Source organism: Paramisgurnus dabryanus, chromosome 8, assembly GCF_030506205.2.
Source record: "Paramisgurnus dabryanus chromosome 8, PD_genome_1.1, whole genome shotgun sequence".
NCBI lineage: Eukaryota > Metazoa > Chordata > Actinopteri > Cypriniformes > Cobitidae > Paramisgurnus > Paramisgurnus dabryanus.
The window spans coordinates 31,785,152-31,798,562 of NC_133344.1; positions in this window are offsets into that span (position 1 = coordinate 31,785,152).

Here is a 13,411-nt window from a genome sequence, read left to right on the forward strand (position 1 = left end):
GTGTTTTCGCTCTGCGTCGTGGGGTGGGCATATTAATACTAAGTACACCATTCGAGCTGTCTCTCTCTCTCCGTGTCTCCATGTGCTGGTCACGGCATTAAAATAAGAGAGAGAGAGCGTTGTTCGCATTCTGCTTTTATGTACGTCGACTTATAATAGCCCGTTCTTGGCAGACGTGCGCGAACACAGAGAGTTAATGCTTCGGCATCTCGCTCGTTTATGTCATCAGGTCGGCTGGGAAAGAGCAACTTTGCCCCGTGCAGAGGATCCTTTTTCTCAGTATGGAAATAGACTCGGTCGACTAATTGGCGTGTTTTGCAAGAGCGCGCAACCAGCCAGTTCTGACTTGCCTCGGTTTAATTCGCACCGGCATACACCGTGTAAACATTACACCTGCGTGTCATTTCAACTTTTCCCCGTGGTAGACCCGGCATTTCCGATAGAAGATATGCCCCTGAGGGGTCTCCTGGCATTCTGTAGCATGCAATGCCCTTAGCACGGGATGATCGCCACGTATGACGGGCTTGCAGTCTCAGGGGTGTGCATAGCACCCCAACTGCCGCGAGCGGTGCGCTGTATATCTGGGACTTGTACGCTCCGCTATGGAGATGCGAGGGAAGGATGTATTAGCCGACACCGACAACATTGCGACTGTTGCGTTATTTACCGTTAAGGCGGTTTTGCGCTTTCGTCACCTGTCGCATCTTGCTCGTCATCTCCTCCTTTGGAGTCAGAAGCATCTGAGGTCCCTTCGTGCCATTTTCATCCCGGGTCGCTCAATACAGCGGCAGACGCGCTTCCCGAGCTGCGCCCCCGGCGAATGGCGACTCCACCCTCGGACGGTCCAGCTAATTTGGAAGAAGTTTGGTTGTGCGTAGATGGATCTGTTTGCGTCGCCGGACGATACCCACTGTCGCCTATTTTATTCACTAACCGAGGGCAGCCTCGGCGTGGATACGTTGGCACACAGCTGGCCGCGGGGGATGCGTAAATACGCATTCCTTTCAGTGAGCTTTATCGCACAGACACTGTGCGAAGTCAGGCAGGACGAGGAGAGCCTTTTTATTAATCGTCCGTACTGGACGACCAGGAATTGGTTTTCATAGTTAATGCTCCTCGCGACAGCCCTCCCTGGCGGATTCCCCTGAGGAAGGACTTTCTTTCTCTAGGAAGGGGCACATTTGGCACTCGCGCCCCGACCAGTGGGATCTCCATGTATGGTAGTTGAGCGCGCGCAAGGTTTAGGTGATTTACCACAAGCGGTATCTAACACAATCGACGCGGCACGAGCTCCGTCCACAAGACGGGCTTACGCGCTTAAATGGAACCTTTTCGTCACCTGGTGCTCTTCGCAACGCGAGGACCCCAGAGAATGCCCTATTAACATTGTGCTTTATATCTTCTACATAGGTTAGATGGTAGGCTGTCCCTCCGCCATTAAAGTTGATATCGCCGCTATTTCTGCTCGTCACTCACTCACTTATCAATGGCAGATCAGTTGGCCAGCATGATTGGTTATTACATTTTGAGAGGCGCCCTCCCTCTATTCCTCCGGAGACCTGTCCATGGTGCTGAAGCCCTTCAGGTCCCCCATTTCAGCCTTTGCAGTCTGCGAGTCTGAAGTTTCTGTCAATGAAACTCTGACCCTGCTAGCATTGGCCTCCGTGAAGAGAGTAGGGAATTAACATGCATTCTCTGTTGACGATTTGTGCCTTTAGTTTGGTCCTGCTGTCTCACTGAGACCCAGACCAGGCTACGTGCCCAAAGTTCCCACCACTCCCTTCAGAGATCAGGTGGTGAGCTTGCAAGCGCTGCCCCCGGAGGAGGCAGACCCAACCGTGGCTTTGTTGTGCCCCGTACGCGTACTGCGACTCTACGTAATTCGCACGCAAAGCCTCAGGACCTCAGACCAGCTCTTTGTTTGTTTTGGTGGCCAGCAGAAAGGGAAAGCTGTCACTAAGCAGAGGAAGTCTCTTGGGATAGTTGATACTATCGCCCTGGCTTATCTTCAGGGTATTCCTTGCCCCTTTAATTTGAGAGCGCACTCCACACGGAGTGTTGCCTCATCTTGGGCTCTCGCTCGTGGTTCCTCGCTAACAGACATCTGCAGAGCTGCTGGTTGGGCGACACCTAATACATTCATTAGATTCTACAGTGTTCGTATCGAGCCTGTATCCTCTCGTGTTCTTTCCTCATCAGGGGGAGCACGGAGAGCAGTCTCGCAGGTCGGCTTGCAGCCTCCAACTAATGCTTCATAACTGTGTCAGTATGGAAGGCCTTCAGAGCAAAAATGCGTAATGGTTTGATTTGTTCTTCCTCCGCTGCCTTGGCAGCCTTTGTTGCGGAGCATTGGCTGTCAGCCTTTCACTAGCTGGATCCTCGCGAACCTACGTGTCTGGCTCGGGCTCCACATTGTGTCCCACCGGGTTCCTTTGTGAGTATTTTTCCGTGGGGTTAATCCTACCAGCCCACGTTTCCCTTAGCAGAGCACTGCTTTGCTTACACAGCCACGGCTGTCTTTTTCCTCAACTACGGTTGACTTTCACCCACCATTAGCCCTTAACAGGGTGGTGGCTTCCGCAGCGTTCCTATACCGCTCAGATAGGGCGCTTCCCAGTCGCTGGCACTACTGTGGGGTTAAGGAACATCTAGTGCCCGGCCTTCTGCCTTAAAACCTATTCTCCTTCTCCTTAAGTGGAACCGGAGGGCTTTACGCAGTCACTGGAAGAGGTCAGCCCTCAGTGGCGTTTTGGTAGGGATTCCCAATTCGTCGGTCACGACATGACGTCGTAGTGACCGACTGAAAGGGAACGTCTCGGTTACGGATGTAACCCTCGTTCCCTGAAGGAGGGAACGGAGACGTCACGTCCCGTCGCCACAGGGCTGCCCCCTGCTGTTTATCGGCCGGTCTCTTTCTCCCGGCTTTCTCAGCGAAAATAAGCTAATTTCCATATTTGCACCTGCTGCTTATATAGGCACCTGGCGGGGCGGTGCCAGCATTATGCAAATATCTCAAGGCCAAGTTCATTGGCGTTTTAGTAGTATACGAAGCAGATTGGTCTCTCTAAGCGAGTTCCCAATTCGTCGGTCACGACGTGACGTCTCCGTTCCCTCCTTCAGGGAACAAGGGTTACATCCGTAACCGATACGTTTCATGCGTTTATGGTCGTGTATAGTGTGGATGAAGTTTCTTTTTAAAATGCCAGTATAAACAAGGATCGTTTTCATTTTAAAATACCATTTTTAAACGCAAATGCTCTAATGTAAACAGGGCCTCAGACTACAGACTTTGTCAGGGAATATAAACGTCATGACGCAAGAAGACCTCAAAAACATCGCAACATGGCACAATTCTTAACAAAGATTCATTCATCCAGTATTTCCTTATAAAGCAACATGTTATTAAAGGTGTTTAATAAAGTTTGAAAGAAGCTTGGTGGTGATGACATTGAGGTCAAGAGACGGTTGTGTAGTTTGCTTGTAGCCTTAGGTTAGCTTTTTATTTCTAGGAAAGGCATTTAGGCTTTAAAATTCAATTGTTCGTCATCTTATATCATCTTCCTGGACAAAATGTTTAAGTGTCATAAATTTTGGTTTAACACAGAGCTTATTTTTTGCGATAATCCAAAAGTCTATGGGAAAAATTAATGGTGAGGGAAACAGTGTCACGCTAACTTCCGGCTTGGCCTACCAAAGTACATCATCCCTCCGGCACTCTATTTAGTCTGTCCAAGTCACTTCCGAAAACTGATTTAAACTGAAAGCCCTGTGATGATCCATCCAGCCTCATATCACCTAAAAGCTGCATTACTTATTTCCCTTGAAACACCAAAGGATTAGTCTTATTATTCAAAGCTTCTGTTTTGCACACAATAAAAATGTCTAATCATCCCCATCTGTCAAGTTCTGTTGCAGCTTTACTTTGTTCATTAGAAAAATCACATATTTTGAGACATTATGGGATCAACACACATATCCCATTTCATACTAGATAGAAACTGTAGCAAGGGAATCAAATATTTTATACATGTACTAAAGTCTAGGAGACCTATAGTGAGCCATGATTACCACTGGTGACCGTCAGAAAACAAAAAGGTCCAGAATTCTACCCTGACTAAGGTCTACATTATTATCACTATACTCTATACACACTATCCAGTTTTATCAAGCCCAGATGTTTGCAGCATATATAAATACGAAACAGGACAGCAATGACAAATCTAGCATTCAGCTAACCGTGTAAGGCAGAAATAGAGGCTGTATTTTGGAGCAAAAGAAGGTGGTCCGGCTGTCCTACTTCTAAAGTCCTCCCAGTGGTCAGCTGAAATGAGATCTCCTCTATCTCTCGCTTGCACCTAAATACATTTATCAGTCCACACCTGGGATGAAGTCACTCCCCACATGTAACACAAGCAAAGCTTTGCCCATCTTACCAGGCCATGGCATTTTCCTGATGCACACTGCCAGTTTTCAGCTGCATTCTGCTATCAGTCATATTTATAATAAACAAGTTTTCACCCTAAACACCTATATAATGGTATTGTAGGATGGGTGAACATGTGCTTAAGCTTTTTTGGGGAAAAAATCTCCATGGTAACCTCGGTTTTCACCAATGTACCATAGTTACTGTAAACCATAATCTGTTATCTTTTGATATCCTTCAAACAATTTCAGACAGTGTTGCCATATCCATATGGATTATAACTGGGTTTGTTTTTTGCTTGTCTCATAAAGCGATTACGTTTTTCTGTGTTATTAAAGTGTGTAGGCGCATTTCGCAATATCTTGGTCTTATTTTCAATGTAAAGCATTTGGATTTATTTTGGGTTGTTATGTGCTTATTCTAGTTGACTATTTTTTATGCAAGATCTGGCAACACAAATAAAGTAAACCCTTTTACACTATATATGTAAAAAAAATGTTAAAACAATTTGCTTTTGCCCTACAACAATTTTAAGTTTTGACATGTGATAACTTGACATAAAAAACTTATAAAAGCAAGCTGAAATGGTTTGACTTAATTTTTTAAGTTAAAGGTATAGCGGAAGATTTTCTTTTTCCGGTTGGATCATCAAGACTATTGGTCATCCCTGTTGTCAATCATTCTGATGATATGTTGACGTACGGCCGTCGTACGTGCTCATCCCCAGGTTCGCTTTCTGCACATGCACACTTTCAGGTGTATATGTGTGAGCTATGGTTTCAGCCATACATTGAAGCTTGCATTCTCATTGTGTTTTTTTTTTTCAAAATGTCTGAGGTTCGCAAGAGAAAAGTGTCTACGAATTGTATGACAAGAAGAGAAAGGCCTCTGAAGAAAGAAACAAGACCAGGGTGTTTTTGGGAGACTATTTCACATATTGACGTGCGCTAAAAACACAGGTTGGGCTTCCCATGCGAAGTTTCTACTCGACAGGAAAGTTTGGCATGCAATTTGGAGAAAACCATTTAAAATCACTGCTAGTAAAAGTTGATGTAAGCTATGATTAGCTATGCTAGCCCTGGCACAAGTCACAAACTGCGCAGACACGGTAAATATTCCAACAGCAACTTGTAAACAGAGCGAAGAGAAAAACTAGGCTCCTGCATGCTCTCTCTCGTGCACACATTTAATAGGCGTTCCCACTCTGGAGCAGGTAGAGTGTTGCGCTTTTTATTTAAAGTGGAGGGGCGGTTATTTTCAAAAATTAGAGAAAATCTTTCGCTATACATTTAAAGTAACAACATAAATAATATGTTGATTTGACAAACATGCTGTAGCGCATACAGAAAGAGACCCTAATATATTTGAAGCATGTTTAAATGCAACATCAATAACTAGTTGTTCACTTTTACACATTTCACACAATTTCAGTTGTCTACAAACACATTAACTTTTCTACTGTGTGTACGGGCCAGTATCTGTACTCCCTGGTATTTTATTTCCGAAACTGGTTACCATGGTAAATTCTTGTATTCGTGCACTTTACATAAAAGTCTTGGCTGGTTGTTCCCATACTAATGACTTAGAAACATATGTGCAGGATAACAACCATATGTGCAGACATTTAGTTGTGTGGATTCGTCATCAAATGAAAGCAAAGCTAATATAAGAATTAGCAAAGGTATCTTGGGTGAAGTCAACACTATTACATATTCACACTTTGGTATAAATTATATATATATGCACCGATAATTATTATATATATATATATAAAGTGTACATCAGAAAAGCATATAGGACAGCTACAGTACTTACTACCGTAAAATTCTATAATGTTATGGATTTGGGACACTCTCATCACCAGAGGATTCTGCATTCATTACAGTCCACTTTCCCTTTCGAGCAGACATGTCTCGGTTTGCTCTTAAAAGTCAATTCGTTCTTCTGACACAACATGTACCTCAGAGTTCAGACTCATATCTTTTTAGTCAGACTGACACAATTTGTCCATTAGAGACTGAGTGACTGGGTATGGCGCTCTTTTCCATGTGCGTCTGGAGATATCGCTCCATTTGTATTTTGCAACACAGATTTTGGATTATCTGGAGACTTGCATTGTCACAGCCTACTCAGAGGCAGAACGTCCCCACACAAACACTCAGGGGAAACATGGTTCTGTCAAACCATATGGACGATTTCCTGGACGCAGTCTCCAAACACAGTCATGGATGAAAATCCACAACCAATAATTACTGTACTGTGAAAATGTGTATTAAGCCCTTTCACACAGAGATTACGGAAAATTCGTCCGTGATTTGTTTGTGATCATGTGAGTTTTGGTTCATTCACACCAATGCCAATGATTTTCCGTAATCTGCATGCGTTCACATTCATACCGTAAAGATCCCATAAAGACATGTGATGTATTTAAAGTCCTAAACTTGGTACTTTTTTCCACAACATCTAAAGTTTGCTAATTATTCATGATTTCTCTCTAGAAAAACCTTGTGCATGCATTTTTGTTTATAAGTAGATCCCTGATCTCTGCTTCAGTCCAGTTTGCCGACATTTCTCGTCACAAATGTTGATCTGCATTCAAACCCCTATGTCAAAGAGCTGAACCATAACTTCAGGTTGTGATGACGCGCACATCTTCACTACGGCACTCCCATTACGGCATTGATTCTGTTTCTTGTTCACACAGAATGCTTTCCGTGAATGTTTCGGCAACGTTACTAGGTCCTCTTTACGGGAGCGATCCCAGAACATTTACGGGACGTGTTTGTGTTCACACAGAAGCCTCTCTGCCAAATTTTACAGAAATTTTCTGGAACTAATGCTGTGTGAATGGGGTTTCCGTTAACAACTGCATGTACAGTATTTATTGTTATACTCCAGCAGGTTAACATGATGATTGTCAGACACAATAAAACATTGTAACCAGGCCACTTATTATAGGCAGACAAGGCACCCACACATATTGAACTACACTATATGTCAGCTTTATTTTACAATTACGCATATATACCACAGGGACATCAAATATGCTCCAGTCTAAATTGATGTTAATAAGGTAATGTTAATAATTAATTTCCGCATTGATTCGGGTCTTAATATAGGTGACAGTAATAAAATGGTACCGTGGTTGAGTATATTGCAAGGATGTTAGGAAGATTTCACTTAAACAAATGTTATCAGTTTCAATTGCCGAATGAGACTTTTCTCTTATCACTTGCCTGTGCAATTTCACACTGTTTAATCACATTACTGCAGCATTTAACAATTTTGAAAAAAGGCAGATAAAAAAGGCTTTCCATGCTATTCTTAAAGGGATACCCTGGCAAAAAAAACTGAAAATTACCCCATGGTTTACTCACCCTCAAGCCATCATCAATGTACATGATTATCTATATTTCAGACGAACACAATCGGAGTTATATTAGAAATGAATCTCCTCTGAAATAAACAAGGATCAGGGAACAACTTCTAACTTTGAAGGCCAAAAGTGCATCAATCTTTCACAGACGTAATCCACACGGCTCCAGGGGGTTAGCCTACCCTTAACTGTCACCCCCTTATTGAGTGTTGGGTGAAAAGTTGATGTGCACCTTCAAATGAATATATATATAAAATTTTTAGTACATAGTATAAATAAAAATAATGCAATAACATCATAAATAAAATTATACAAATGTAAATGTTTTACGACAATGCTATAAACATGAAGCCATGTTTAGATGAAATTACATCCAAAATATTGAAGTAAACTCAGGCATTCATTACACGAAATGGGTGACAGTTCAGGGGTTTTAATAAAGGCTCGAGGGAATTAATGAATGATCATAATTAATGTTACAATTAATGTAATTTTATTTAGAAGAATATTCAACTTTAAAACTTTATGAACCATATTAACTAGCTTCCAGTGCGTTGTGTTTGTTTGATAAAGATAATCATGTAGAATGGTTTGAGTCTGAGTAAATATTTTTTTGTTGGAATATCCCTTTGAGGATGATTTCTATTACATATTTTTATAATTATATAAACAGTTTTCCTGACAATATTCCTTCCTGTGGATATTATCTGATGACCAAAAGCAACCTATGGGGCGGAGCTTAGCAACCTCAATGCCCATAGCAGTGTGTCCTATAACATCCTGTTGGATTGTTTCAGAATCAAGATTATTTTGCACAAGAAAGTGGCTAACTATCTAATTTTGAGAAAAAACATGTACATTGTTTTCGCCTTGGACATATGGATTTATAAAATGTTAAATGTTTAATGCTACCCTTTCTACAACCCTCCACTCCAGTCCTCTTCTTTTCATCTCTCCTGTTGGTTTGGAAAAACAGTCTGCTTGTTTGCTCAATAAAAATAAGTGAAGCAAAAATAACAAAGTGAACAGACGCAAAGGAAAATGCAGGGCAAAGAAAAATCCATTATTTAAAAGGCTGAGCAGCATCCACAAACAGCCTTGCGTATCCCATTGAGTCTTTCTGCGAACAACGGCCTGAATAATCGCAGCTCATAAGCCAAGATAACAGAGCAGGCTGATGCAAACCAGACAAATGTGTATCAATAATTAGTATTGGTTGTGACGTCCAGTCGAGACCCATCTGCTTTAACTAAAAAAAGAATAAATGATAGTTATGGGTTTGTGGCACATACAGTACATACGGCATACTGAACAATATCGATTAATGGTTGAATTTGCACAAAAATCTGCCTCTTATGCATCAACAGCCCACAATTTAAATTAGCCTGGTGATAAATGCGCTAAAACAGCACTGCACTGTATTTAAATGTAATATGAGTCATTTTTTAGCAAAAACACACCTGCACTTTCTATAGATTGAGATTCTTAAAACGTAAATGTATTTATGGCACACTATTACCATCTGTGAAAGCAGGTGTTAAACAGAAATGTTTTTCATGCTTTCTATAGACCATGGCAGTAGTCATTTATCAAATAATGGAGAAGAGCATAATAACCAGCACATATGCTGTCATGGTTCTGCCATTTTGTCCTTTGTTTAATCTAGTCTTGTGGCAGAACCATGACAGACCCATGTTTTGTGTGAGAGCACTGGCTTTGTTTATTCCTAGCCATGTGCTCTCAGTCTCGTCTCTTGACCCCGCCCCCTTGTTTCCTCATTAATTATCCCATTATTGTTTGACTTATATCACCTGTTCCCCTCTTGATTTGTTCCCCTATTTAATCCTCTTGTATTCATTGTCCTGTGCTTGTGCATTGTGCCCTTACCTGTGAGTACTCTGTTAAAAGTCAAGTCTAGTGTTTATATATATTAAGTGTTTTTGTCTAGTTTATTGTTAAGTGTACCCAGTTAAGTGTAGTTATAGTCTAGTCTTGTTTAGTGTTCACTTCCTGTGTTAGTATCTTGTTTATATTGTTTTGCCCCCTCGTGGGTTTTTGTTTTCAGCTTTGTCTCAATAAAAGTCTTTAGTGTTCATCTCAGTCTGCATTTGGGTTCATCCTTCACCAAACCATAACAGAATGCACAAGCCACAACAGAACCCAGCAGACAGCATTTGTCGTCCCGCCAGGCGGCAGTCGGCTGACCTTGAACTGTGGTGGCAGTCGACTGCCGCCGACATGAAGATGGGCAGGGCCCCATTTCCTCCCCAGCAGGAGAGGACCCTGAGGGGGTATGCCCAGGATGTGGAAGCGAGGAGGGTTTTGTTGCCAGAGACCCTCCTCAACTCCTACTTTATCGCGGGTCTCAACTTCCCTCCTCCCTTGCCTGAACGGGAGGGGCTGATCCGACGCACGTTTCGTGAGGTCGTGGACCAGTTGTGTCGGGAGGAGCTTGAGGTTCCCACCAGGGCTTTACCATCTGCCACGCTGCCATCTATCCCGGAGGGACTTATCTTGGGAGTGTTGGCGCCCGGCGACCCAGAACGTTCCCCTCCAGCCCCAGAGAGCTCCTCCCCACCAATGTCGCTTCGTGGTAAGCGTGAGAGGAGGGTATCATGGGAGTCGCCGTCTGAGGGGTCCTCTTCGGAGCCGGCTGCTCCCACCACTGTCCTCACCTCACCTGCCACAGCATCTGCGCCACGCCCGAGAAGGAAAAAGAAGAGGAGGGGGTTAACTTAATACTAATAATACTAATATTTTTTTTTCTAAAAAAAAAAAAAAAAAAAAAAAAAAAACATTTTTTGCAGTGTAAATCGAATTCGAAATGTCATGATCTGAAAAAAAAGAAATCTGGTTTTGTATAAATGCGGTTTGTGACCCGGACAGTGGCCAGAGATTCACTGTTTTCAGTAATGCTCTTCCTAAACTAATCTGATGACCAAAAGCAACCTATGGGGCGGAGCTTAGCAACCTCAATGCCCATAGCAGTGTGTCCTATAACATCCTGTTGGATTGTTTCAGAATCAAGATTATTTTGCACAAGAAAGTGGCTAACTATCTAATTTTGAGAAAAAACATGTACATTGTTTTCGCCTTGGACATATGGATTTATAAAATGTTAAATGTTTAATGCTACCCTTTCTACAACCCTCCACTCCAGTCCTCTTCTTTTCATCTCTCCTGTTGGTTTGGAAAAACAGTCTGCTTGTTTGCTCAATAAAAATAAGTGAAGCAAAAATAACAAAGTGAACAGACGCAAAGGAAAATGCAGGGCAAAGAAAAATCCATTATTTAAAAGGCTGAGCAGCATCCACAAACAGCCTTGCGTATCCCATTGAGTCTTTCTGCGAACAACGGCCTGAATAATCGCAGCTCATAAGCCAAGATAACAGAGCAGGCTGATGCAAACCAGACAAATGTGTATCAATAATTAGTATTGGTTGTGACGTCCAGTCGAGACCCATCTGCTTTAACTAAAAAAAGAATAAATGATAGTTATGGGTTTGTGGCACATACAGTACATACGGCATACTGAACAATATCGATTAATGGTTGAATTTGCACAAAAATCTGCCTCTTATGCATCAACAGCCCACAATTTAAATTAGCCTGGTGATAAATGCGCTAAAACAGCACTGCACTGTATTTAAATGTAATATGAGTCATTTTTTAGCAAAAACACACCTGCACTTTCTATAGATTGAGATTCTTAAAACGTAAATGTATTTATGGCACACTATTACCATCTGTGAAAGCAGGTGTTAAACAGAAATGTTTTTCATGCTTTCTATAGACCATGGCAGTAGTCATTTATCAAATAATGGAGAAGAGCATAATAACCAGCACATATGCTGTCATGGTTCTGCCATTTTGTCCTTTGTTTAATCTAGTCTTGTGGCAGAACCATGACAGACCCATGTTTTGTGTGAGAGCACTGGCTTTGTTTATTCCTAGCCATGTGCTCTCAGTCTCGTCTCTTGACCCCGCCCCCTTGTTTCCTCATTAATTATCCCATTATTGTTTGACTTATATCACCTGTTCCCCTCTTGATTTGTTCCCCTATTTAATCCTCTTGTATTCATTGTCCTGTGCTTGTGCATTGTGCCCTTACCTGTGAGTACTCTGTTAAAAGTCAAGTCTAGTGTTTATATATATTAAGTGTTTTTGTCTAGTTTATTGTTAAGTGTACCCAGTTAAGTGTAGTTATAGTCTAGTCTTGTTTAGTGTTCACTTCCTGTGTTAGTATCTTGTTTATATTGTTTTGCCCCCTCGTGGGTTTTTGTTTTCAGCTTTGTCTCAATAAAAGTCTTTAGTGTTCATCTCAGTCTGCATTTGGGTTCATCCTTCACCAAACCATAACAGAATGCACAAGCCACAACAGAACCCAGCAGACAGCATTTGTCGTCCCGCCAGGCGGCAGTCGGCTGACCTTGAACTGTGGTGGCAGTCGACTGCCGCCGACATGAAGATGGGCAGGGCCCCATTTCCTCCCCAGCAGGAGAGGACCCTGAGGGGGTATGCCCAGGATGTGGAAGCGAGGAGGGTTTTGTTGCCAGAGACCCTCCTCAACTCCTACTTTATCGCGGGTCTCAACTTCCCTCCTCCCTTGCCTGAACGGGAGGGGCTGATCCGACGCACGTTTCGTGAGGTCGTGGACCAGTTGTGTCGGGAGGAGCTTGAGGTTCCCACCAGGGCTTTACCATCTGCCACGCTGCCATCTATCCCGGAGGGACTTATCTTGGGAGTGTTGGCGCCCGGCGACCCAGAACGTTCCCCTCCAGCCCCAGAGAGCTCCTCCCCACCAATGTCGCTTCGTGGTAAGCGTGAGAGGAGGGTATCATGGGAGTCGCCGTCTGAGGGGTCCTCTTCGGAGCCGGCTGCTCCCACCACTGTCCTCACCTCACCTGCCACAGCATCTGCGCCACGCCCGAGAAGGAAAAAGAAGAGGAGGGGGTTAACTTAGCCACCGCTGCAGCCCCTGCCGTCTGCGCAGCCACCGCTGCAGCCCCTGCCGTCTGCGCAGCCACCGCTGCAGCCCCTGCCGTCTGCGCAGCCACCGCTGCAGCCCCTGCCGTCTGCGCAGCCACCGCTGCAGCCCCTGCCGTCTGCGCAGCCACCGCTGCAGCCCCTGCCGTCTGCGCAGCCACCGCTGCAGCCCCTGCCGTCTGCGCAGCCACCGCTGCAGCCCCTGCCGTCTGCGCAGCCACCGCTGCAGCCCCTGCCGTCTGCGCAGCCACCGCTGCAGCCCCTGCCGTCTGCGCAGCCACCGCTGCAGCCCCTGCCGTCTGCGCAGCCACCGCTGCAGCCCCTGCCGTCTGCGCAGCCACCGCTGCAGCCCCTGCCGTCTGCGCAGCCACCGCTGCAGCCCCTGCCGTCTGCGCAGCCACCGCTGCAGCCCCTGCCGTCTGCGCAGCCGGACGCAGCGCTCCCTGTCACTGACTCTGTCCCTGTCTCGTCTGCGCTGCCGGACGCAGCGCCCCCTGTCACTGACTCTGTCCCTGTCTCGTCTGCGCTGTCGGACGCAGCGCCCCCTGTCACTGTCTCGTCTGCGCTGCCGGACGCAGCGCCCCCTGTCACTGTCTCGTCTGCGCTGCCGGACGCAGCGCCCCCTG